The 25323-nt window shown below is 50.6% G+C and overlaps 1 protein-coding gene across 1 annotated transcript in view; it reads left to right on the forward strand.

Annotated features, from left to right (window-relative positions):
- The window catches only part of SEMA7A (semaphorin 7A (JohnMiltonHagen blood group)), a 57894-nt gene that overhangs the window by 14464 nt on the left and 18107 nt on the right, over nucleotides 1-25323 (forward strand). The gene's annotated exons all lie outside the window — the stretch shown is intronic.

Raw genomic sequence — 25323 nt, forward strand, 5'->3', positions numbered from 1 at the left:
GATGTTGCCTATGTTATGAAGCCTTGTCAGGTGGTTTGAAAAGGAGTGGGTTTTTTTTTTGTCCATTTGACTCTCTCAGACAGTTCGCCCATTAATACTCCATTAATACCCCAGTAGGTCTGCATTTAGAGCCTTCCACCCTTAATTTCTTCTTACTGTCTGCTTTTGCCTGCTGGAAGAGCAATGGAGATCTTGGCTAATGGAGGGCGGTGACTTGAGCCCTGTGAATAATTACAGTGGTACCTCTACTTACAAATAACTCTACTTACGAATGTTTCTACTTACGAATGGAGCTCCGTCCGCCATCTTGGATGCGGTTTAGATAGGATTTTTTTCTACTTACGAATTTTTAGATAGGGTTGCTTCGATTTATGAATTTTTTCTCCCAATGCATTCCTATGGGATTTGAATTTTTTTCGACTTACAAATGTGCATTCGGAACACATTAAATTCGTAAGTAGAGGTACCACTGTATCTGTTTGGATACAGTTCTCCATGGGCCAAGAACATGCGGCTGAGAGAAACAAAAGCACCGACCAACATCCTCCGTGTCACATGTTCCCACAGAAGCCATGCCAGTCTTTGTCTGCAATCTGCTTCTGGCCCTCTGACCGGGGGACGTTTGCTCCCCCCGCAGGTTTAGCTCCTGCTCCGGACATTATGCTATCTGACTTCCCACCCCCAGACTCTGTAGATTCAGATCTGCAGGCCAGGGAGCCTTTTGTGAGAAATCAGTTTTGTTTTTGTTTTTTTGCAAAGGAAGTATTTTTAAAAAGACAATGCATCATAAGTTGCCAGGAGTCACCTAGTTCTGCCCCCTGCAAGTCAGAAATCACAGCTGCAGAATACCTGGCAAATGGCCCTCCAACTTCTGTTTGAATACCTGCAATGAATCACAGAACTGTAGAGTTGGAAGGGACCCCTAAATGTTCAGCTTCAGTCTCGTTTCTTGTCCTTTGGTTCGGGTCCTCCCTTCTGCAGCAGCAGACAATAAGCCGGCTTCATCTTCCAGCCCTTCAGATATTTGAAGATGGTTGTTGTGCTACCTCTCTTGTCTTACTTTGCTGCATTTCCTTTGGCCTCTGTGTGCCTACCTGGGCTGCAATGGGCGAAACAGCTTTTTGCTGTGGGTGGTGTGAGCAGTCACCCTCTCCGTGGTGGACGGAGGCACCTGTGGAAGAGACAGAGGGGCTTAACTATGTCAGAGTTTCAAAGCCCTCTTACAGAGTGGCAAGACCCTGGCCTCTGTTTGGTTTTTTTCAGTGCCAATTGTACTGGTCCGGCTTGCAGGTTGACCACTGTGAGAGCAGGATGCTGGACTAGATAGGCCCTCTTTGGCCTGATCCTGTAGGCCAGACATCCTCAAACTGCTGCCCTCCAGATGTTTTGGCCTACAACTCCCATGATCCCTAGCTAACAGGACCAGTGGTCGGGGAAGATGGGAATTGTAGTCCAAAACATCTGGAGGGCCGAAGTTTGGGGGTGCCTGCTGTAGGCTCTTCTCATGTTCTGGGGTCTTCAAAGCACGAAGCACAAAATCTGTGTCCAGATGGAAGTATCAGTGCTTTGCACCCGTGTCTTTGTTTTTAATGCAAACATATTTCAGTGGCCAAAAGACTTTGCTTTGCATCCTGCCTGACTGGCAACGACGGACAGGGCCATAACTGGGAGAGAAGTATCAGCAGAATACCCTGTGTAGGATGATACGCATCCTGTATCCTTGACTAAAAGCTACAGTAGCACAAATGGTTCTTAAGGGGCTTCTGCGTGGACGGAATGGGTCGACCCTTCCTAATTGTTTATTTAAAATCCCGATGAGCAAAAACGTCCGGAAGAACCGATTATCGCAACCAATCTTTGGCTTTGCAAGAGATTGCTGTTCCTTTGCTTCCTCTTGGTCCACACAGTTCTTTCTGCTCACAGGCTGTGCCCTTCCTTCCTTCCTTCCTTCCTCCCCCTCCCTCCCCCTCTGAATGCATTTTGTTTCCCAGCAAATGGATCCTATGACTCCCTTTGCGCAGCACAAAGTGTTCATTCTTTACCCCTCCTGCAAACCCTTCTGGGCTATCGCTGGCTTTGTGCAAAGGGCAGGGGAAAGTTCAGAGGGGGTGCAGGGCACACTGATAGGTGACCAGTGAATGCATAACCTCAGCGGACCCTGATAGGCTTTATCCAGGGTGAGCGTCCTCATGCTATACATGTGGGGAACTTGCTCCCACACTGGAGGCGATGATGGTCACCTACGTGGATTGGGCAGAATGATGGAGGCCAAGGGGAGCAATGGCTGCTAGTCACAATGGCTCTGCTCTGTCTGCATGCTTCTGAAAACCAGTTTCTGGAAACCCCAGGAGGGGAGAGGGGTCCTGTGCTTGCGGGTTTCCCTTTTGGGCACCTGGTCAGCCCCTGTGAGACGAGGATGCTGGACCAGATGGGTCATTGGCCTGATCCAGCATGCTCTTCTGATGTTCTTACCCAGGGGTCAGCAAACATTTGCAGCTGGGGGCCGGTCCACTGTCCCTCAGACCTTGTGGGGGGCCAGACTATATTTTGAAAAAAATATATGAATGAATTCCTATGCCCCACAAATAACCCAGAGATGCATTTTAAAGAAAAGGACAAATTCTACTCATGTAAAAACACCAGGCATGCCCCACAAATAACCCAGAGATGCATTGTAAATAAAAGGACACATTCTACTCATGTAAAAACATGCTGATTCCCGAACTGTCCACGGGCCAGATTTAGAAGGCGATTGGGCCGCATCCGGCCCCCGGGCCTTAGTTTGGGGACCCTGTTCTTACCAATGAATGGAGACCTTTGGCGGACAGTGATAGGTTTGACCCAAGGTGACCAATGAACAGAGACTTTGGGGGAAACTCCCTCCTGACTGTTAAAGTAGTGGCAGGCAGGGGCTTGCGCAGGAACGGAACCTGAGAAAGGATATTGTAGAGAATGGCCATGAAAATGAACAAGTGGATTGAGTGATTCCCCCATGAAAAAGGTTGCTGGAGGTGTAGCTAGAGGGAACAATGCACTATATGTGGTGGGGTTGTAAAAAAATTGAGAGCTTTTGGGAACTTATATACAATGAACTGAAAAAACTGTTCAAAATAACGTTGATCAAAAAACCGGAAGCCTTCCTCTTAGGCATTATTGGCACCAGACATTCCAACAGAGAAAAGGAGGATTTTTATGTATGCAACAACTGCAGTGAGGATGCTGATAGCCAAGGAATGGAAAGGAAATAAAATTCCAACAAAAGAAGAGTGGCAGGTCAAATTGTTTGAATATATGGAATTAACGAATATGACGGAGAAGATCAGGGATCGATTGACTCAAAAGTTTAAAAAGGAATGGGAAATTTATAGACAATGTTTAAAAGAACATTGTCCCCATATTAAAACATTGGAATGCCTTGAATAACTCTCAGAATGACATAAGGTTAAAAAAAAACACAAATAAGATTTAGTACAGGTTAAGTTTATTGAAAAATAGAGGCAAGTAATAGGGAAACAAAGAAGCCATACTAAGGAGGGCAGAAGTCGGTGGCTGAAATTTTTCTGTGTTTTCGAGTTGTATTGTTTTTTGTTTTCCCCTCTTCTTTTTATTTGTGAATTATGCTGTGTGTTTTGTGTGTGTATCGTTTATAAACTAATAAAGACTGACTATATAAAGAAAAAGGGACCCAGGTGGCGCTGTGGGCTAAACCACTGAGCCTAGGGCTTGCTGATCAGAAGGTCGGCGGTTCGAATCCCTGTGACGGGGTGAGCTCCCATTGCTTGGTCCCAGCTCCTGCCAACCTACCATGTTTCTCCTAAAATAAGACACGTCTTATATTTATTTTTCCTCCAAAAAAACACACCACGGCTTATTTTCGGGGGATGTCTTATTTTTTCGAGCGGGAGAACCAATAGAAAACAAACAGGGGTGACTAAAGGAAGATCGCCTTTGGGTGCCCCTCCAAGAGCCGCTCGCTACTGAATAAGCGCCGCAAACAGAAGCAGGTTCCCGGCGCCGACCGGCCCCTCCGGGACTTTTTCTGAAGGACTCGGCTTCGGGGTGGTGGGCCAAATCTGAAGGCGGCTTTATGTCTGCGACTCCACAGAAGACGCGGCCGCCGGCTGCACTTACCGAGGATCCGGCCCAGAAGGGGCAGGAGTTCTTCACCTGCGGGGAGCTGCTGAGGGAGAGCGCGCCAAAGCTCAGCGCCACCAGGCAGCACCCCAAGATCAGCTGCAGCAGCCCCAGAGACAGCAGAGGTCGGGCCGGCAGCAGCCCCGCCCGAGACGCCAGCGGCGGCCTCCCCGCCCAACGGCAGGCCCTGCCGGGGGAGGGCGCAGCCCAGCGGGGCTGAGGCCACCCGGAGCGGGACCATCGCGGCCGGGCAGCCGGCGGGGGCGGCGGGACCGAGGAGGCGGAGCAAGGTCTGGGCGCCTCGGGCGCCGCCGAGAGCCGGGCCAGTGGGCAGCAGGAGCCCGGCAGCACCGCGGGCAGAGACATGGGCGCCGGCCAGCCGGGCGGAGGGGAGCGGCCTCGCCTTCTTACGGGCGCTCTGCTCGGGCCAAGGGCGTCCCCTCCAGGGGGGTGACTCTCAGCAGCCAAACTCTCCCCATCCGCTGCCACACACGGCCCTCTCACCAGCCTCTTCGCGCTGCGCTGTGCTCCCCGAAGCGGCAAGAGGCGTTTGCACGGGAGCCGCTTCGGGGAGCACAGCGCAGCGCGAAGAGGCTGGTGAGAGGCAGCTGCGGCTGTAGGTGAAGCCCGGGATCTGCGTGGTAGTGAAGAGGCGCCCGATCAGCCCGCTTCTCAGCTGATCGGGCGCCTCTTCGCCACCGCCGCAGTGCTCAGGGCGTTCGCCCCCAGTCGCCCACGCAGATCCCGGGCTTCACCTGCAGCCGCAGCTGCCTCTCACCAGGCTCTTCGCGCTGCGCTGCGCTCCCCGAAGCGGCTCCCACCCCCGGCTTATTTTCGGGGGATGTCTTATATTTATTATACTAATGAAAAGCCTGACATGGCTTATTTTTGAGGACCGTCTTATTTTAGGAGAAACACGGTAGCAGTTCGAAAGCACGTCAAAATGCAAGTAGATAAATAGGAACCGCTACAGCGGGAAGGTAAACGGTGTTTCCATGTGCTGCTCTGGTTTGCCAGAAGCGGCTTTGTCACGCTGGCCACATGACCTGGAAGCTATACGCTAGCCCTCTCGGCCAATAATGCGAGATGAGCGCGCAACCCCAGAGTTGGTCACGACTGGACCTAATGGTCAGGGGTCCCTTTACCGTTATATAAAGAAAAGAAAAGGAAAAGGTTGCATTGTTTGGGATGTTTTAGTTTAGAGAAAGGTGAGTTAGAGGAACATGATATAAATCTATAACATCATGCACAGCATGGAGAAAATGGATAGCAAAAAGTTTCCCTTCCTCTCTCGTAAAAGTCAAACTCATCCAGTGAAGCTGAATGTTGGAAGATTCAGGACAGAGGAAAGAAAGGGCTGCTTCACACAGCGCACGGCTAAACTATGGAACTTGCTTCCACACAGGAGGCAGCAATGGGCACCAACTAGGAGGGCTTTAAAAGGTAAAGGTAAAGGGACCGCTGACCATTAGGTCCAGTCATGACCGACTCTGGGGTTGCGCGCTCATCTCGCATTATTGGCCGAGGGAGCCGGCGTATAGCTTCCAGGTCATGTGGCCAGCATGACAAAGCCGCTTCTGGCAAACCAGAGCAGCACATGGAAACACCGTTTACCTTCCCGCTGTAGCGGTTCCTATTTATCTACTTGCATTTTGACGTGCTTTCGAACTGCTAGGTTGGCAGGAGCTGGGACCAAGCAACGGGAGCTCACCCCGTCACAGGGATTCGAACCGCCGACCTTCTGATCAGCAAGCCCTAGGCTCAGTGGTTTAACCACAGCGCCACCTGGGTCCTTTAGGGAGGGCTTTAGAAGATGATTAGATAAATTCCTGGGCTCTGCCGCCACAGTTGGAGGCGGTAATTCTTTGGAAGACCAGTTGCTGGAAACCACAAGTCTTGTGCTTGGATCCTATTCAGCCGCTATGATAACAGGGTGATCGACTAGGTGGGGCATTGGCTTGGTCCAGCAGGCTCTACTGTACTTAAGTTCTTACAACTGGCTTAAAGCAGTTTGACTTTCAGATAAGAGAGCACATTTTCTCCTGTCATTATTTTTTTCCTTCTGCTCATTTTCCTCTTACCTAGGCTCTGCTTTTTTCCGCTATTGCTCATTTCCTCTTATCTCATCTCCACATTCTTGTGGACTAGAATTTGGGAGTTGGCCCTTGTTCAGCTCATACTGAAACAAAGCCACATTCCAAGACTTGTAGACAACTGAAGTGACTGTTGCTTGGCCACCTTTTGGAAAATATGGGATTTACTTTTGATTTTAAAGGTTTGTTCCCTCCCCTCATCCTGGGTACACAGGTCGCAGGGAGGCTAATCTTGGGTAGGATTAGAGGCAGTGTTCAAAGCCTTGGCTCAAAAAAAGTTGAATCTTAAAAGGTTCTAGTTTCTGGTAATAAATTCCTTCCCTGTACGGTGTTGTTGGACCTGCTAATGCAGATTCTGTGGAACCAGTCAGAGATGTCATTCCAGATGTTGCCGGGCCGCAGTTTCTGTTTCCCTGAGTGCTGGACATGCTGGCTGGTACCCAAATGGCTGTTGTAGGCATTGCTGCCAAGTCTCCCGTATTCCCCGGGAAATCCCCATTTTTCCAGCTGTTCCTAGCTGAAAAAACGGGTTTTTTTTGTTTCCCCCCCCGGTTTATTCTGTCGCGGTGGCCATTTTGGAACTGGGCGGAGCATGCTCAGAAGCGACTTTTGATGCTGCTCTGCCCAGTTCCAAAATGGCTGCAGTGCGACGTCTGGCGCGGCGGCCATTTTGGAACTGGGCAAAGCGGCATCAAAAGTCACTTCTGAGCATGCTCCGCCCAGTTCCAAAATGGCGGCAGCGCTACTTCCGGCCTGCTACTTCCGGCCCGGTCCCTTATTTCTCTGACAGCAACTTGGCAGGTATGGTTGTAGGGCAGCAACACCTGGGTGGCTACAGGTTCCCCATCCCTGCCTCCCACTCTAGTTGTCAGCTACTCTTAAGACCTGGTTTTATGGGAAGACTTATCTCCATCATGGGCTGAATACGATTCAGCTGCTCGGCCTCGCTCCTCCGCCATGGGGACCATAAGTGCCTAGTAGGCAGAGGAGGCCTAAGGTTGCCTCCAGGAAATGCCACTTGATAATCTCCTTGCCTTTGGGACATCTCTGTCCTCGAAGCCAGTCCCGAATATTCCAGGAGCGCAGGAAGTTGCCTTAATCCCAACCAGACCAGTTGTCTTCTTGGCTCAGCAGTGTCTACACAGACTGGCAGCAAGGGTCCCCCAAGATTTCAGACCAGGAGTCTCGCCCAACCCTACTTGGAGATACCGGGGGTTGAACTGCCCTCAGACCCCCCCCCCCGGGGTATAGGGCGGTATATAAATTCAGTAAATAAAACCTGGCGCCTTTTGAGCTGCACTCCTTCCTTTCTTGGCAAGAGAGATTCTGCATACACTTTTAAAGCCAAAATATTGTTCAGGGATGGACCCCCCCGACCCCTTTCCAAACAAAGTACCGATACAAAATTTAGCAATAATCTAAAAGCAGGAGCTGTTTTTCAGCACAGCCAAGGCCTCTGCAAGAGCTTTTCAGCTGTTCCCCCCCGAGGTGGTGACACATCCCAGACCACAGCATATTTCATCTAAATGGGAATAATGTGGTGAACCCTAGAAGGATGAATAATATACTTTCTAGACGTGGTTTTGGGTATAAATATTTATTTACGGTGCTGGGAGTGGGCGCAGAGGCCTCCCAGCTCTGAGAAAAACTAAACAGCTGAATTGACACAATGTCCGATTACCATATTTTTTAAATGGCTGTAAGTTGTTTTAATTTGTATTTAATGTTGTTTTCAACTCTGTAACCTGCCCTGGGACCTTAGGGTGAAGGAGGGGTAATAAATAAGTAATATCAGAAGGTTCCTCCGTAAGCACCAACTGTCCTAAATCAAAATAAAAAGATTCCTTCAGTAGCACCTTAAAGACCAACTAAGTTTTTATTTTGGTATGAGCTTTTGTGTGCATGCACATATCTGAAGAAGTGTGCATGCACACGAAAGCTCATACCAAAATAAAAACTTAGTTGGTCTTTAAGGTGCTACTGAAGGAATCTTTTTATTTTGCTTCGACTCAGACCAACACGGCTACCTACCTGTAACTTGTCCTAAATCAATACCACCTTTTTTGGTATTCATTTTTGCCTTTTTGGGGAGTGGCATTATTGCTAGTCAGCGTGCACCTGTGTCGGTCAACCTTGGGTCCCCAGAAGTGGTTGGACTACAATTCCCATAATCCTTGGCCGGGAAGGTGGGAGTTGTAGTCCAGCCACACCTGAGAAACCCCAGGTTGAAGGCCCTATGGAGCTGGCTGGGCCAAAGGTCTGAGTCAGAATAAGGCAGCTTCCAAAGCTGTTTCATTTTTTAAAAATGAGAACTCAGTTGAAATGGTTCCATGTCCCACAGCAGTCCAATTTCCATACATTCACTCCCAAGCCAGGCAAAATGCTTTCCCCTGCCCAAGATGACTCTAAATACCAAATTGCACCGCAAGACTTCCAGCTCCGTGAAGGCTTCCCCAGTCAGTAACCCTTGGCTAGCTGCCTGATTGGAAAGAAACTGGTGCATTATCTGCTAAAAGGGCATTTGTGCAACGTCTTTGGTTTCTCAAGCTGCATAACAATTGTGGGGAAGAGTTGCATGTCCTCTAACATTTTGCTGAAGATAATTGCGGGGGCCTTTTGCACCCTTGTTAGCAAGAGCCCCCAGCACCTGCTCTTGGAGGCTTGCTGATGAGCAGATGAAAGAAGGGTGTGGGCTGTAAAGGCAGTCATAAAATTAGTAATGAATGATAGGAAGTCAATATCTAACCTGTTTGGTACTTCACGTTCAAATGGAGATAGCTAATGTTCTAATACTACTTGATTATAGTGAAACATCAAAGTGGTGTGCTAAAAATAAAACGATGGGGGCTATGGAACTAAGTTTTACCCGGAGTCGAAATGGAGTAACTTTGGAAAGGGCATGGCTGGCTCTAAACAGGAGCACTCTGGGTTGTGACTCGGACAGACTTACATTTTAATCCTATGCACACTTTCTTGGCAGTCAGCCCTCTTGAAATTCCCACTGAACGTGTGATTTCCATATAAGCAGGGATAGTTTGATCTTACACTGGCCAGTTCATGAATCGATCTATGTTGACAGCAAGTAGCTCTCCAGGGTTTCAGACAGGGAGATGCTGCGGGGTGGGGGTGGGGTGGGGTGAACCCTGGACTTCTTGCTGTCTGGCTTGGGCTGCTCAGGTCTCCCATGGAGGTTTTGAACTTGAGGGATCAACTGGGAAGAGGCGGTAGTGGCTGTTTGGACATGTGGGTTAGAAGCGTCTTGGTTCTCTGCTTGTCAATGTGCCATTAACTCCCCAGCTGGCTTTAAAAGAGGATTAGACAAACTCATGGAGGAGGAGAGGGCGAGCAACAGCTTCTGAGCTGCCTCCACGATCAGAACCGCAGGAGGGAGGACTGTTGCTCTTGCGCTCGGATCCTGCTTGCAGGTTTCCCACAGGCAACTGTTCAGCCACTGTGAGAAGAGGTTTGCTGGACTCTAGATGTTCTTCTGCAGGCTCTCCTGATGTTCCGGATGGAACAGCTCAGGGTGTGTCATATGGTAGCCTCTACTTAAAATGTAGCCACAGACCAAGCTGTTATTGCATGTGATTCAAGGGAGGGTGAGCCGGTTCGGCATTGAGCTGACCATGTGGTTTTAATTTGCTTTGCCCTGAATGCAGCCACTGTAATGATGGACCAGGCATTTGAAGAGACACAACTGGGAAGAGACAGTGAGTGACGGGCAAGTGGCTTGGCTGCTTTCGATGAGAAGAGCCCCTGTGCCCCAGTGGGTGATGTTCTGTGATGATGAACACCCCCAGTCAGGGCTGTCTTAAGCCCATCCAGCGCCCTGGTGCTAAGGTCCCTCCAGCGCCCCCCTCCAGAGCCCCTCCAAGGACCCGGGAGTGCCAAGCGGACCGCGGCAGCAGCGGGAGGCCACCTCTGAGGACTCCGCGCTGCGCCTCCTTCTCGTTTCCCCAGCGCTGGGTTCCGCTCAGTCAAGCTTCGCCACCAGCACGCGCACCACGGGACCAGCAAGAGCTGCTTGGGTGCTTTGCGCATGCTGGTGGCGAAGCTCGACTGAGCGGAACCCAGTGCTGGGGAAACGAGAAGGAGGCGCAGCGCGGAGTCCTCGGAGAAGGAGAGAGACGCGGCGCAGCCTCTCATCTCGTGGAGCGCAGTCCTGGCCAGATCGCCGGAACCCTGCGCTCACTTGGCGCCCTTCCAGCGCCCGGCACCGTGGTTCTCCGCGCCACTAGCCTCTATGGCTAGGACGGGCCTGCCCCCAGTGTGGAGAGTTACAGCTCTGGTGTAGCTAGAGGTCAAAGTTGAAAAACAGCAGACCATGACATTATAAAAAAATGGACAAAAATTAAGTATTTTAAGAACAAAAATGCACAATAAAATCACTCTCACAGGAGGCAGGGATGGCCAGCAGCCTAGATGGTTTTGAAAGAGGATTAGACACATTCATATCGAACTTGATTATTGCACTTTATAGTGGACTTTTAAGACCTCGAGCATGAGATTTTGTACACATTTTTGATACTCCTTGTATATGTGAAGATTGTTGGTGCATATACATTTATATATTTGCACTTCACGGTGGTTTACCTTTTCATTGTTTTACCAACTGGTTCCTGCATAAGCAACTGGATGAGATCATTTCCTGCAGGGAGGAGACGCACCCTTCCTGGAAGGAACCTTTGACAGAGGTTGACCGTGCAAGCCCATCCTCCAGGCAAAAGGGACTGTGCATCAGGCTAAGCTTGCCCACCTGGTTTGACCCACTTTATCATTCTCTCTGTTATGTGAGGCTCACAGTTAGGGGACAGCCAGCCCCGAAATCGCAATAGAGTGTCAGTAAGTTGGGACCAGTTTACCTGCGAGATTGCCTAACCCCACGTGCTCCCACCTGGCCACTTCAGCCTCTGGAACTGGCCCTGTTACAGGTGCCATACAGGATATGACCCATTCAGCATTTGTAAGATACCACTCTGGAACTCCCTGCCTGTTGACATCAGTCAGGCCTCTTCACTGCACTCTTTTCAGCTAAAGGCATTTCCCCCCAAGTAAGCCTATGCAGGCATTTAGAAAGCTGGTGTGAGTTTTAATTATTTTTAGTCCATTGTTATTTAATTTTTTTGAAAGTCTTAAATTAGTGTCAATTTCTTATTGTTTATCTCTTTTTGTAAAGAGATTTGAGGTTTTGGCTTGTTTTTTGTTTTACAATCAAGCAGTGCATGAATATCCACACTTTTACAAAGCTTGTTTTCCCATTACAAGGGGAGGTTTTCATTGTCTCTCCTGTGCCAAATTGAACCCCCCCCCCCCGGTGCCCTGTTCCTGAGCTGCTTTTAAGCAAAGGGGAAAGACCCTGGGACAGGGGTTCCCAACAAAATTTTCTCGAGGACCCCTCATCGAGCCGCTATTGTGACAAGGACCCCCATTAATTCCTAATCCTAAAATTAAAAAGTGAGAGCCAAATTAAGAGTCTTTTTATATTTTATATTTATACGTTTTTTACAGTTCTTCCTCTTCATCTGTAGGCCTTTGTCGTTTTAACGAACCACTTTTAAACCAACGGTCCATTTTTAGCTACGCGAACTGTAGCTTCCGCGAAAAACAACACTTTGTTTACAAACACTACTGTTTTGCAAAGAGGCAGCGCGTGCCAGGGAGGAGGGAGGGGAATGGAGAAGACAGGGTACCTGCGCAGTAGCGCACAAATGAAGCCGACACGCGCAAAGCATCTTGGGGAGGTGAGCGTTAGTAGAATGCGCGCACTGCCTCTTTGCAAAACAGTAGTGTTTGTAAAGCGCCACCTAACGGCATCCAGCAGAACTACTGCCTCTATCTAATTCTAGTTTTGTGCTAGACTCTGCTCATGCAGGAAGCGGCCAAAACAAAAAATCTGTTATCATACGTGTTATGTACTGAGCTGAATCCTAGAACAATAGGATTCAGAATCAGCGGGAGCTACCCAATCCAACTCCAGGTGGAAGTGAATCCGCAACCTGATTGGCCTGCTGGAGCAGCCAATCAGGCGGCTGGCAGAAGTGAATCTGCTACCTGATTGGCCTGTAGGAGCAGCCAATCAGGCTGCAGGCAGAAGTCAATCCATAATATAATTGGCCCACAGGTGTAGCCCTGAAGTAGCCAATCACGCAAGGCCCATTGTGTAAATAATGTATATAAGCAGATGGTTTGGGGAAAAGAGCCATTCGTCTTCTCTTCTCCTCCTTGATGACTATGAGCTGAATAAAGAGCATGAAATTCACTCTTGACTCTGAGTATATTTCACTGGCGACGAGGATGGGATCCTGCTGAGCTGACCGCCACCACGCACTGCACCGCAGCACCGCCACCTGCTGCACCGCTGCATCGCACCGTGCATCCAGGCTTCAGCTCCAGGACCCAAGGAACCCAGAATGGCAACCGACAGCAGCTTCTCGCCATTCAAACCAGCATCAGGAGACTGGGAAGGGTACGCCGCCCGTTTCAACTTCCTCCTGCAAGCGAAAGAAGTCACCAACGATGCCATGAAGAGGGCGACATTCTTCAGCGTCTGTGGAGAGGAGACGTTTGAAATCGCCCGGGCTCTCCTTGCACCTAGAGATGTCGCTACCGTCTCTTACAAAACAATAATGGAACGGCTGAAGGAGCACTTCTCACCACAGCCCTCGGTGGTAGCTTGCCGAAATGCCTTCTACGCAAAGCGGCAAGCCCCGGGGGAAACCATAACTGGGTTTGTGACCTCCCTCCGCCAAGCCGCCCGGTTATGCAACTTCTCAGAATTGGAGAACATGCTTCGTGACCGCCTCGTCGGTGGCCTGAGGGACGAGATGTTGCAACGACGCCTCTACGCCAAAAAAGACCTCACGTTCCAGATTGCTCTGGAGGAAGCCCTGGCAACCGAAGCCGCCGAGAGGTCAACGCCATCCCGGCCCCGCCATCCCAACCGAGGGTCTACCACGAAGGCCTCACCGACGAATCCGAATCTGACAGGGAGGAAGTACACCGAGTACAGCGGCGCACTCAAGCAGCACACACACCACAGCAGCCTCGACGAGAAGGAGGGAACTGTGCAAGCTGCGGGGAGAACCACGAGAGGAGGACCTGTCGTTTCCGCAACGCAGAGTGCAGGCAGTGCAGAAAATTGGGACACATCGCCCGGGTGTGTCGGGCTCGACTCACCCGTCGACAAGCATCAGATGACCGACCCAGGAGCCCCAGGTCACACGGCACCATGCACCAAGGCAACTCGACGGAGATCACGGACTACCAGGTATTCCAGTTGCCCCATCCCAGCACAGAGAAAATTTATATAGAGGTACAGATAGAGGGAGCCCCATGCCGCATGGAGCTGGACACGGGTTCAACTCTATCCATAATCTCGGCCCGAACATTAAGGGAACTGTGCCCTAATGGGGGTCCCAAACTAAGGCCGGCCCCATTCACCCTCCGGGACTTCCAGAAACGTAAGGTCCCTACTATGGGGGTGGGGACCTTCAGGGTGCAATATCGAGGGCGAAAGCAACAATTGGACTTGCTGGTAGTTAAGGGCCCCTACGTTAGCTTACTGGGACTGGCATGGTTTGGACCTCTGGGGCTAGCCGTTACCGGGGTGAACCGCACTAGCTTACAAGTGGACGTGGACGCCATATGCAAAGAGTTTCCAGGGGTTTTCGATGGGGCATTGGGACGATATACAGGACCCCCCATTGCCCTACAGCTGGACCCCGCTGTACGACCCATCAGGCACAAGGCCCGCCGGGTCCCGTTCGCCCTGAAACCCCGCATAGACGAGGAATTGGACCGGCTCGTGGAGCAAGGAGTGCTGGAGCCGGTGCCCAACGCCCCCTGGGAAACTCCAATTGTCACACCCGTCAAGCCTAACGGTTCGGTCCGCATCTGTGCAGACTACAAATGCACCATAAACAAGGCTCTCACGGCCCATGCATACCCAGTGCCAGTGGTCAGCCATGTCCTCGCCACCCTGGCTGGGTCAAAAATCTTTGGCAAACTGGACTTGGCCCAAGCGTATCAACAGTTGCCTGTGGACGAAGCCACAGCAGAGGCTCAGACGATTGTGACGCACAGAGGGGCATTCAGAGTTAAGCGGCTGCAATTTGGCGTTAGCGTGGCACCAGGCATATTCCAGAATCTAATGGACTCTCTCCTTAAAGGGATTCCTGGCGTCACCCCCTTCTTCGATGATGTACTGATCGCCGGGCCCACACCAGAGGAATTTGAGGACCGCCTCCGCTCCGTCCTGCACCGTTTCCAGACGGCGGGCCTCAAGGTGAAGCGGGAAAAGTGTTTACTGGGAGTGCCGCAGGTGGACTTTCTGGGATTTAAGGTGGACGCAGAAGGGGTCCATCCAACCGGTGACAAGGTACGGGCCATTTGTGAGGCCCCAGCGCCCAAGAGCAAGCCCGAACTTCAGTCATTCTTGGGACTATTGAACTTTTACCATGCCTTCCTTCCCCATAAGGCAGCGGTAGCGGAGCCCCTACACAGACTCCTAGATAAAAGGGCCCCTTGGGTGTGGGGCCAGCGACAAAGGGCCGCATTCCAGGCAGTCAAGGACTTGCTCGTCTCGAACTCGGTCTTAGCACACTTCGACGAGAGGCTGCCAGTGGTGCTGGCATGCGACGCCTCTCCCTATGGCATCGGCGCTGTCCTGGGACACCAACTCCCGGATGGAAGAGAGGTGCCGGTGGCATACTTCTCCCAGACGCTTGCTGCAGCCGAACGAAACTACTCACAGATTGACAAGGAGGGTCTGGCAATCGTGAAGGGCGTAAAAAAATTCCATGATTTCTTGTACGGGCGGCCCTTTACCATAGTGACTGACCACAAGCCGTTGCTTGGCCTGTTTGCCCCTGAGAAGCAGACCCCCCAAGTGTTGTCTCCACGTGTCCTCAGGTGGTCAATTTTCCTTGCCGGCTACCAGTATGCACTAATCCACCGCCCTGGGAAGGCGATGGGCCACGCAGACGCCCTCAGCAGGCTACCACTACCAGAAACAGGCCCCGACCCAGCGCCTGCGCAAGAGGTTATGACCCTGGAGCTGCTTCCCGACCGACCCATTCAGGCACAAGAAGTTGCGCACCATTCCACAAAAGATAGGGTCATCTCCCGGGTCCTGGACTGGGTGTGGCGAGGATGGCCCAGCAGCAGCCCCGGGCCAGAATTCGCTGGCTACACAAACCGCAAACATGAACTGTCGGCCCACAAGGGGTGCCTGTTATGGGGAAGCAGGGTCGTTGTTCCCCAGCCCCTCCGCAAAAGGGTCCTCACAGCCCTACACGAGACACACCCAGGGGTAGTGAGGATGAAGGCCCTTGCCAGGAGTTATGTGTGGTGGCCGGGGATTGACAGAGAGATAGAGGCCTGGGTCCAACACTGCCAGACCTGCCAAGAATCCCGCCCGGATCCCCCAAGGGCCCCAGTCCAGCCCTGGGAGTCCGCCCGACATCCATGGTCACGCTTGCACGTGGACTTCGCTGGCCCCTTCCAGGGAAAAACATTCTTCATAGTGGTGGATTCCTACACCAAATGGCTGGAGGTCGCACTGGTACCATCCACTTCTACGGCGGCAGCCATCCGGGTACTACGTAAGCTGTTTGCGACCCACGGGCTCCCTGACACCCTCGTCTCGGACAATGGAACCGCATTCACGTCAGAGGAGTTCCAGACCTTCACAGCGCAGAACGCCATCCGCCACATCCGCTCAGCACCATTCCACCCTGCCACCAATGGCCAAGCGGAGCGCATGGTGCGGACCACCAAGGACAGCCTCCGCCGCATGACACAAGGGGACTGGGAATACCGCCTTGCCGCATTTCTTCTAGCACAGCACAGCACCCCAAGCACAACGACGGGCCGGAGCCCAGCTGAATTACTAATGGGCCGGCGCCTTGCAACTAGACTGGACCGACTTCACCCCGACAGAGCTCAGGATGAGGTAGTGGTGGGGAAAGGCAGGAACCCCCGGACATTTGTGGCCCAGGACCCAGTGTATGCAAAGAATTTTGGGGCAGGCCCAGCATGGGTACCCGCCACAGTCACCAAGGTGACCGGTCCCGTGTCGTACGAGGTACTAACAGAAGGGGGGCAATGTTGGCGCCGCCACTGTGACCAGCTACGGCGACGATTCCCAGGAGGAACCCGGGAGGAGAGCGGGACAGAGGGGTCCCAAGGGGACAGCAGGGCAGTGAGGCCTGTAGAGCGAGAGGGGTGGGCAGGGGAAGCAGAAGCAGTAGGCACAGAGGGGCGCCCCGAGGCTGGAAGGACACCGGAACCAGAGCTACAACCTAGTGGTTCAGTGGCGCCAGACCAGACAGCCCTGGCACAGCCAGCAGCCTCGGAACACGAGCCAGAACCAGAACCCCTGACCAAGGAACACCCCAGGCCACAACGCACACGGAGGCGGCCAGCAGACCTTGGGGACTACGAATGCAACTTCCCGGGCAGGACTGGAACTTAGAGGGGAGGGGTGTTATGTACTGAGCTGAATCCTAGAACAATAGGATTCAGAATCAGCGGGAGCTACCCAATCCAACTCCAGGTGGAAGTGAATCCGCAACCTGATTGGCCTGCTGGAGCAGCCAATCAGGCGGCTGGCAGAAGTGAATCTGCTACCTGATTGGCCTGTAGGAGCAGCCAATCAGGCTGCAGGCAGAAGTCAATCCATAATATAATTGGCCCACAGGTGTAGCCCTGAAGTAGCCAATCACGCAAGGCCCATTGTGTAAATAATGTATATAAGCAGATGGTTTGGGGAAAAGAGCCATTCGTCTTCTCTTCTCCTCCTTGATGACTATGAGCTGAATAAAGAGCATGAAATTCACTCTTGACTCTGAGTATATTTCAATACGAAATATATTTAATATATTTTTTATTCTAATAGCATCTTGCGGACCCCTCTGGCATAGCTCGCGGACCCCTGGGGGTCCCCGGACCACCTGTTGGGAACCACTGCCCTGGGAGATCCAGTCATATTTAGCCATGCTGTTCCTACCATAGACAGACCTTGGCTGCACCTTTTTTGGCTGCTCAGGCAGGAAACAGCTGGCTCTGCCTGCGCATAATCCTGCAGGATTTTGTCCTCTGACATCCCCTGGGGCAGGGAGGGTGGAGAGGCTCTGAAGCCCCAGCTCACGCTTCTTGCAGCAGAGAGTGGGATCACAAGACTCTGCTTTTGATTGAAGGAGCCAGGCCTCTTCGTTTGCCTCCCCCCCCCCCCAGGGTCCTCTTCTTCCTGGGAGGGCCATCCAAACAGTGGCGCTCTGTGGTGCTCACCTTGTGAGCCCTACAGCATGGATCACAGCCGGCCCACCCATGAAGCCAGGTGAGATGGCTGCCTCGGGCGGCAGGATCCACAGAGGCAGCAGCCCCAGCCCGCAGGGAATGAAACTTGTTTTCTGCTGGCATGGAGGTCAGGATCTGAAAGCAACAGATTCAAAGGACAAGAAAGGAGATTCCAACTAACCTTCGGGAAGAACTTTCTGATGGCCAGAAAGCTGGCAGTGGTGGAAAGGGCTCTTTTGCAAAGGTGGTGACTCTCCCTTCGCTGGAGGTTTTTAAGCAGAGTTTTCAGAAATCACTGGGGAGGGGGATTGATGGTCAATCCCCCCCCCGGAATAGTATCTGTGAGGGGGAATAGGGGTCTCCATGGCTTTAGCATACTCTGGACTGGCTCAGCCAGCTTCGCCTTCTGAAGTCACCACAAGCTGTCTGTGCGGCCCTCTGTTAGGATTAAAATCTGACTTTGCAACTTTTCTGCCTGTAGATTTAGACCAGGCACCCCCAAACTGCGGCCCTCCAGATGTTTTGGCCTACAACTCCCATGATCCCTAGCTAACAGGACCAGTGGTGGGGGAAGATGGGAATTGTAGTCCAAAACATCTGGAGGGCCAAAGTTTGGGGGTGCCTGATTTAGACCCTGATCGCTTGCCAAGCATTTCACTTGTTTGCTTCTAGGAATGTACTCCCCTTTTTATAAAAACAACAACGCACAGCTTTTACTAGATTTACACAGGTCAGGGGGCCACGAGTATCTGACAAGGGGCTCTTAGATCCCAGCTGGCAACGTCAACCATCAGGCTGGCAGTGGCATTTTAAGAAGCAATGACTTCAGGGTGGTTTGTATGGGGAAGTGTTGTTCAGCTGGCTGGGCAGGACTTGGCAGCTTCAAGGAAGGAAGCAATAAAAGCGTCTGTGCTCTGCAATGCCAGAGAGAGTAAATTGCAAGCACTTTGCCTGCTTTGTGGGAGACACTGGTTGCTCTTTACCCCACTGAATCAGGCTGTTCTGAGCCATGCCGTCGTGTGCTGCCTGCCTGCCCCCTAGCCTTTGTGCAGGCAAGACATCCATCAGGGGCACGTGGCGGACTTTTCTGTGTTCTGTTGTGTGTGAACGGCCACATTCCCTCCCCCCAGCCACCAGTGTCACTTGTTTGGCCCTCCTGACTGAATTGCCAAAAGGCCAGGAGAACAAAGGCCCTCATTTTATTTTTGCAGACACCCACTTAGTGAGGCACGACTAAGAGCCTTGTTCTAGGCTTATAGCTGGTGGAACAGAAAAGACCATGGACCTTGGCTATGGGCCCCTCCAGATGGGTAGCAGCCGGTGGGGCAAGGCAGGCTCAGTTCACCTCCCAGGAGAGGGGCGAGGCAGTGGCATGGTCAGCCCAGCGCAGACACACCGGCAGAGCCAATCTGGTGCTCCTCCCCATGGGTTTGCACCCTGCCAGCCTTGCTACTGGTTTGCCATGAAGGGGAGTAATGATGGGGAGAGAACCATATACACCATCTTGAGGTCCTTGCAGAAAAAGGTGAGATCAAAATGCAAAAATAAAAATAAAAATCCATAAATAGCAATATACAGTGGTACGTGGTTCTCAAACTCAAATCTGTTCTGGAAGTCTGTTCGACTTCCAAAACGTTCGCAAACCAAGGCGTGCTTCTGATTGGCACCGGAAACAATGGCAACAGCCAAAATGGACATTCGGCTTCCGAAAAACATTTGCAAACCAGAACACTTACTTCTGGGTTTGTGGCGTTCGGGAGCTGATTCGTTCGGGAGGCAAGCTGTTCAGGAACCAAGGTACCACTGCAATAGATTATTTTCACTAATACATATGCACTCTTTATCCTAGTATATGCATTTTTGGCTGGAGAAACCACATTACAAATTCCAGAGAATTTCTAAGGATGGTTGTGTTTGGGAGGAGGAGAGGACAGAGGAGAAAGAAAGAAAGAAAGAAAGAAAGAAAGAAAGAAAGAAAGAAAGAAAGAAAGAAAGAAAGAAAGAAAGAAAGAAAGAAAGAAAGAAAGCTGTGAGTGGAGAGGGTAGCTCAATGGGCTGAGCAAATACCAGCACCCGCCCTGTGGAACACCCTCCCACCAGATGTCAAAGAGAAAAACAACTACCAGACTTTTAGAAGACATCTGAAGGCAGCCCTGTTTAGGGAAGCTTTTAATGTTTAATAGATTATTGCATTTTAATGTTCTGTTGGAAGCCACCCAGATGGGCGGGGTATAAATAAACAAATAATAATAATAATAATAATAATAATAATAATAATAATAATAATACCATCCACCCTGGACCTGCCCATAAAAAGCAAGTCTAGCATGAGGCCCTTTCCAGGAGCTCTTCTCACTGAGACTTTTGTAGGAGAGTCGAGAGTTTGTTTGGACCTGGAGGTTTTTGTACACCACTTAGAGATATGTTAAATATATTAAGCAGTGTAGAAATCAAATAATAGAATTGTATGAAGAATGCAAGGTCCTCTTTACATTGCAGGGGGTTAGCCCAAATGGCCTTGAGGTCCCTTCCAACTCTGCAATTCTATGAGGAACGGAATCGAATTTCTCCCACCTCTCAAGGGATTGGCAATAAGGCGCATCCTTGCAGGCTGTCATAGTGAGGATCTGCTATGATAATTATTATTATAATGAGGGTTTCCTTCCCCTCCAATTATAAGCAGTGACTCAGAGAGCTCAAGAGAAGAAAGCTTTGCTGCCTCTTGCCAGAATGAGGTAATATTCCCTGGGTACGCAGGAGCCTGACTCGAGGCTCCCCTGATTCCGAAGGGTGTGTGTTCGAATCAAACTTTGGTTTCCATAGAGCTGTTTGGCCTTTCTCAGTCCCTAGGCAGTGGGCAGGATGGGGTGAGCCTTGTTTTGGAAGACAAGTCGTTAGCAAAAGGTTTGCCGGCAGGAGGGGGCGAGGGAGAAAAGGAAGATCTCTGGCGTACTATTTAAAAAACAAAGGTGGATACAATTGTGGAAATTGGCCCGTGAAGCTTTTCATGGTGCAGTGCTTGAGATGTGCCCTGCTCCTGCTCCCAGTGTGGTCAAAATTAGGCGAGTGGCGAGATCAGTTGCGCAGTCTGTGCCGTCCTCACACATTGCAGGGGGTTGGACTCGATGATCATTGGGGATCCCTTTCTGCCATGCAGTTCTATGATTCTGTGAAACTTTGCCCACGCTGGCCCAGAGGTCAGGATTTAATAGGCCCGGGTGAGCAGGGATTGGGCATCCAGTAGTGACGAGCTCCCTTCTGGATATGCAAGGAGCCTGGAGCCCTACCGGTAGTGGTGCGGCAGATGAGTGCCAGAAAGTGCCTCTGCAGCTTGATGCGATTTGGGAAACTCCCTCTGTCTCCCAGAAGATTGTGCCTGGTTCCAGTGGTAGCTGTCATACGTGTAGCACAGGAGAGGAAATCCTGTGGACCCACCAAATGTTGCTGGGCTCCCAGTTATGGTCACCCTGATCCACTGGCCATGCTGGCTGGAGCTGTTGAGAACTGGGGTGCAATCAAACGCCTCTCCCCCACGACAGGCATGGAGCCTTGGCAGCTGAGGTTCGGTGGCAGGTGGGTTGGTCTAGTGCAGGGGTAGGCAACCTAAGGCCCGGGGGCTGGATGCGGCCCAATTGCCTTCTCAATCCAGCCCGCAGACGGTCCAGGAATCAGTGTTTTTTTTACATGAGTAGAATGTGTCCTTTTATTTAAAATGCATCTCTGGGTTCTTTGTGGGGCCTGCCTGGTGTTTTTACATGAGTAGAATGTGTGCTTTTATTTAAAATGCATCTTTGGGTTATTTGTGGAGCATAGGAATTCATTCCTGGGACCCAGGTGGCGCTGTGGGTTAAACCACAGAGTCTAGGGCTTGCTGATCAGAAGGTCGGCGGTTTGAATCCCTGCAACGGGGTGAGCTCCCGTTGTTCGGTCCCAGCTCCTGCCCACCTAGCAGTTCGAAAGCACATCAAAGTGCAAGTAGATAAATAGGGACCGCTCCGACGGGAAGGTAAACGGCGTTTCTGTGCGCTGCTCTGGTTCGCCAGAAGCAGCTTTGTCATGCTGGCCACATGACCCAGAAGCTGTCTGCGGACAAACGCCGGCTCCCTCGGCCTATAGAGCGAGATGAGCGCCGCAACCCCAGAGTCGGACACGACTGGACCTGATGGTCAGGGGCCTCTTTACCTTTAGGAATTCATTCACCCCCCCCAAAAAAATATAGTCCAGCCCCCCACAAGGTCTGAGGGACGGTGGACCAGCCCACGGATGAAAAAGGTTGCCAGGGGGGCACAATACTTTTTCTTTTTCACTGGATAAGAAACAGCACTTTAATAACCCATCAGGCAATGGAAACCACTTAAAGATACAGCGGAACCCGTTTCAGCTCATCTGGTAGCAGAAGTTCACTCCTTCTCTGTCACTGTTCTCATCTCAAAGACTTCCGTAATAAAAGGCGGCACAACTGCATCAAGGAGAAGGACCCTCAATGAATTTGCAATACAGTCATAAGTACAGTTTAAGTACGCTTCGGTTTGAGTACTTTCAGTTTAAGTACTCCGCGGACCCGTCTGGAACGGATTAATCCACTTTCCATTCCTTTCAGTGGGAAAGTTCACTTCAGGTTAAGTACGCTTCAGGTTAAGTACAGACTTCCGGAACCAATTGTGTACTTAAACCGAAGTACCACTGTACTTGCTCCTCCCTGGGCACCGGCAACCCACGCTACACTACTGCCTGAGCTCAAGGGCACTCTGCCCACTTCTGACCCCCCCCCAAGCTGGTACTCAAGGGCATATTGCCTGCCAGGGCAGTGGCAGACTGTGGGCCTCTCAACTTTCAGTGGTGTCCAGTGCAGGTGCCCCTCCCCGCTCTGTTAATACAGCATTATTGTGTGGCCTCCTCCATCGCAGCGCCCGGTGTGGCTGCAGCGGTCATGCTACCCTAAAACTGCCTCCGCCGACAGTGGAGATGGAACGCAGCAGCCATTGTGGCCATGTCCCGCGTGAGCTCTGCCCTTGCAGCTTCCAGGGTAGAACTGTGTGGTGTTGTTATTCCTCCACCCACCCACCGAGGAGCTGGGTCAAGTAGGAGGAGGAAGAGTTGGGAAGTGCTATTGGTATTGCTTTGTTTTGCCCCGGGGCAAATTGCTGTTATGCCTCTGCTCTGCTGTCTTTCGTGGCTAATTGTTTTGACCTACTTCCCAGGATCAGAGAAGGCTGGGAGTGCCCGGCGGGAAACATTCTGGAGGGAACTGTTTGGGTTGCAAAGAGGAAAACACAGTCTGTACACAAACAGACTTCCATTGCAGCCAAGTCCTCAGTATAGGTGTAGATTTGCTGAAAGCTGCATACAGGACTGTGTGCCTCACAAAGGACATTGCCAGATTGTTAATTAAGTAATCAAATACCGTGTTTCTCCGAAAATAAGACACCGCCTTATATTTATTTTTCCTCAAAAAAAAACACTATGGCAGGCATCCCCAAACTTCGGCCCTCCAGATGTTTTGGACTACAATTCCCATCATCCCTGACCACTGGTCCTCTTAGCTAGGGATCATGGGAGTTGTAGGCCAAAACATCTGGAGGGCCGCAGTTTGGGGATGCCTGCACTATGGCTTATTTTAAGGGGATGTCTTATTTTTTCCCTCCTCCTCCTGCCATGGCCGGCATTGCTGCTGTGCCTATCACTATGTCTTATTTTCGGGGTATGGCTTATATTCCTTGAATGCTTTAAAATCCTGCTATGGCTTATTTTATGACTACGTCTTAAAATAGGAGAAACAGTGTACTAGGTGTATAGCTCCACCCCACCTCCTGAAGGAGTACAGGGAGGCAGATATGTCAAATCCAGAATGCAGTTGGAATTTCTAACAAATAGCTTAAAAACAATCTTCTTAAAAAAAAAGTTTAAAAGCTTCTTTAAATAAACCCCAAGCCAGTCACCTCACAACTAATAATTTAAACAAAATAAAAAATTCCTTCCAGCAGCAGCTTAGAGACCAACTAAGTTTGTCATAGGGAGTTGGTCTCTAAGGTGCTGCTGGAAGGATTTTTTTTTATTTTGTTTCGACTGCGTCAGACCAACACGGCTACCTACCTGTAACTAATAATTTAAGTTTGGCAGGAACAGATTTTTCCACCACCAGAGGCCTGGGGGAATGGGAATGTTGTTTGATTCTTCTTAAAATAAGTTAATGGAGGGGACAAGTGTTGTTTGCTATGGGGAGGGCATTCCACAAACTGGGAGCCACCACTGAGAAGGTGCCCTCCTGCAGGTCCCTCCACCATGAGGCTGAACGAGAGACAAGCAGGGCAGGTGGGGCGGTCTGATAACTCAGATGCATCACATGTTCCGGTTGGGTGTGTGCCTGCAAACAGCCCAGTGCAGAACATTCCTTCCGAACTTTGGAAATGGCATTGGGTGCTGTTGGGAAAGCTGCCTTCAAAGGAGGTGCTGGTTTCTAGAGCAGTATCAGCTCATCCCAGCAGAATAAGAACCTAAGGAAATGTGATGTGCAAGCCTAATAGGGTTGCTGGGATTTTCGACCCATCCCATGTTTTTTTTTTTAAGTGAACCAACCAGGTTCTCTCTTCTTGGACAATCAGATGGAGCAGGGCATCTTTTTGGGTGGGGGGATCACTTTTCTGAATTTTTCTATTTGGCTCTTGGCTCAAAGTATCTAAATGTATACAGTATTTAGGATTTTTTTTTAAAAAAAAACACATGCCAAAATAATTGTAGATGTTTGTGCTGTTTTCAGCCTCAGTCAATTGCAAACTGGACGCTGTCACAGGACGGGATGCCCTTCTGAATGGATTCACGAGCAATGGATCCTGTAGAGCAAAGTCAAGTGTATTGACCCTGTCTGCAGACTGATAAAATTGAATGTATTGGATTTCTCCGCAGGCCAAAGCAAAGACGCACACACAACCCCCAAAATAAACAGATAGAAGGATTCTTGCATTGCAGGGGGTTGGACCTTCCAACTCTACAATTCTATGTTTCCATGTAATAATATCTCAAAACACATCCCCTCCTGCATTTGGCTTTTATTTTTTTTGAGGCAGTGATTTTGGAGTGGAACAGGTGTGGGGAGTGTTTGAGTCCTAGAATCATAGAACTATAGAGTTGGAAGGTACCTCCAAGGGTCATCTAGTCCAGCCCTCTGCAAAGCAGGAATTGCAGCACAAGAATCCCCTGCAGATGGGCATTCAACCCCTCTCTCAAAATCTCAAAGGAGGAGGAGCTCCCCCCACCTTCCAAGGGAGTCTGTTCCACTGTCAAACAGCTCTTACTACCGTGCTTTGAATAAATAAGAGCAAGTTAAATAAGTAAGCGAGCTCCCTTGGAATACCCCTGCTCCCTCGGATTTATTTCCAAGGAATATAGCCACTGGTGTGTGTGTGGGGGGGGGAGTGTAGGACCAGTGGTTACAGCAAAAGGTGTAAAAGACTGAAAATGCAGTGAAAATGTAGGGGATTATTATCATTGCTGGTGGAGCTGTAAAAAAATTAGTAAGTTCTGGACAGAAATCTATGAGAAGCTAAAGAAAATGTTAAAATGGACATTTGAAAAGAAGCCCGAGATATTATTATTAAGCCTAATTCCGGATAATACCCCGACAGATAGAAGAAACACCTTATTATACGCTTGTGCTGCGGCCAGGCTGTTATTAGCACAAAAATGGAAAGGAGACAAGTTACCGACCATCCAGGATTGGCATATCAAATTGGTAGAGTTTATGAACCTGGCGAGATTAACAGCGATAGTCAGAAAAGTCCCTAAACAAAAATGGGAAAAA

This window comes from Zootoca vivipara, chromosome Z1 (assembly GCF_965207765.1).
Source record: "Zootoca vivipara chromosome Z1, rZooViv2.hap1.1, whole genome shotgun sequence".
NCBI lineage: Eukaryota > Metazoa > Chordata > Lepidosauria > Squamata > Lacertidae > Zootoca > Zootoca vivipara.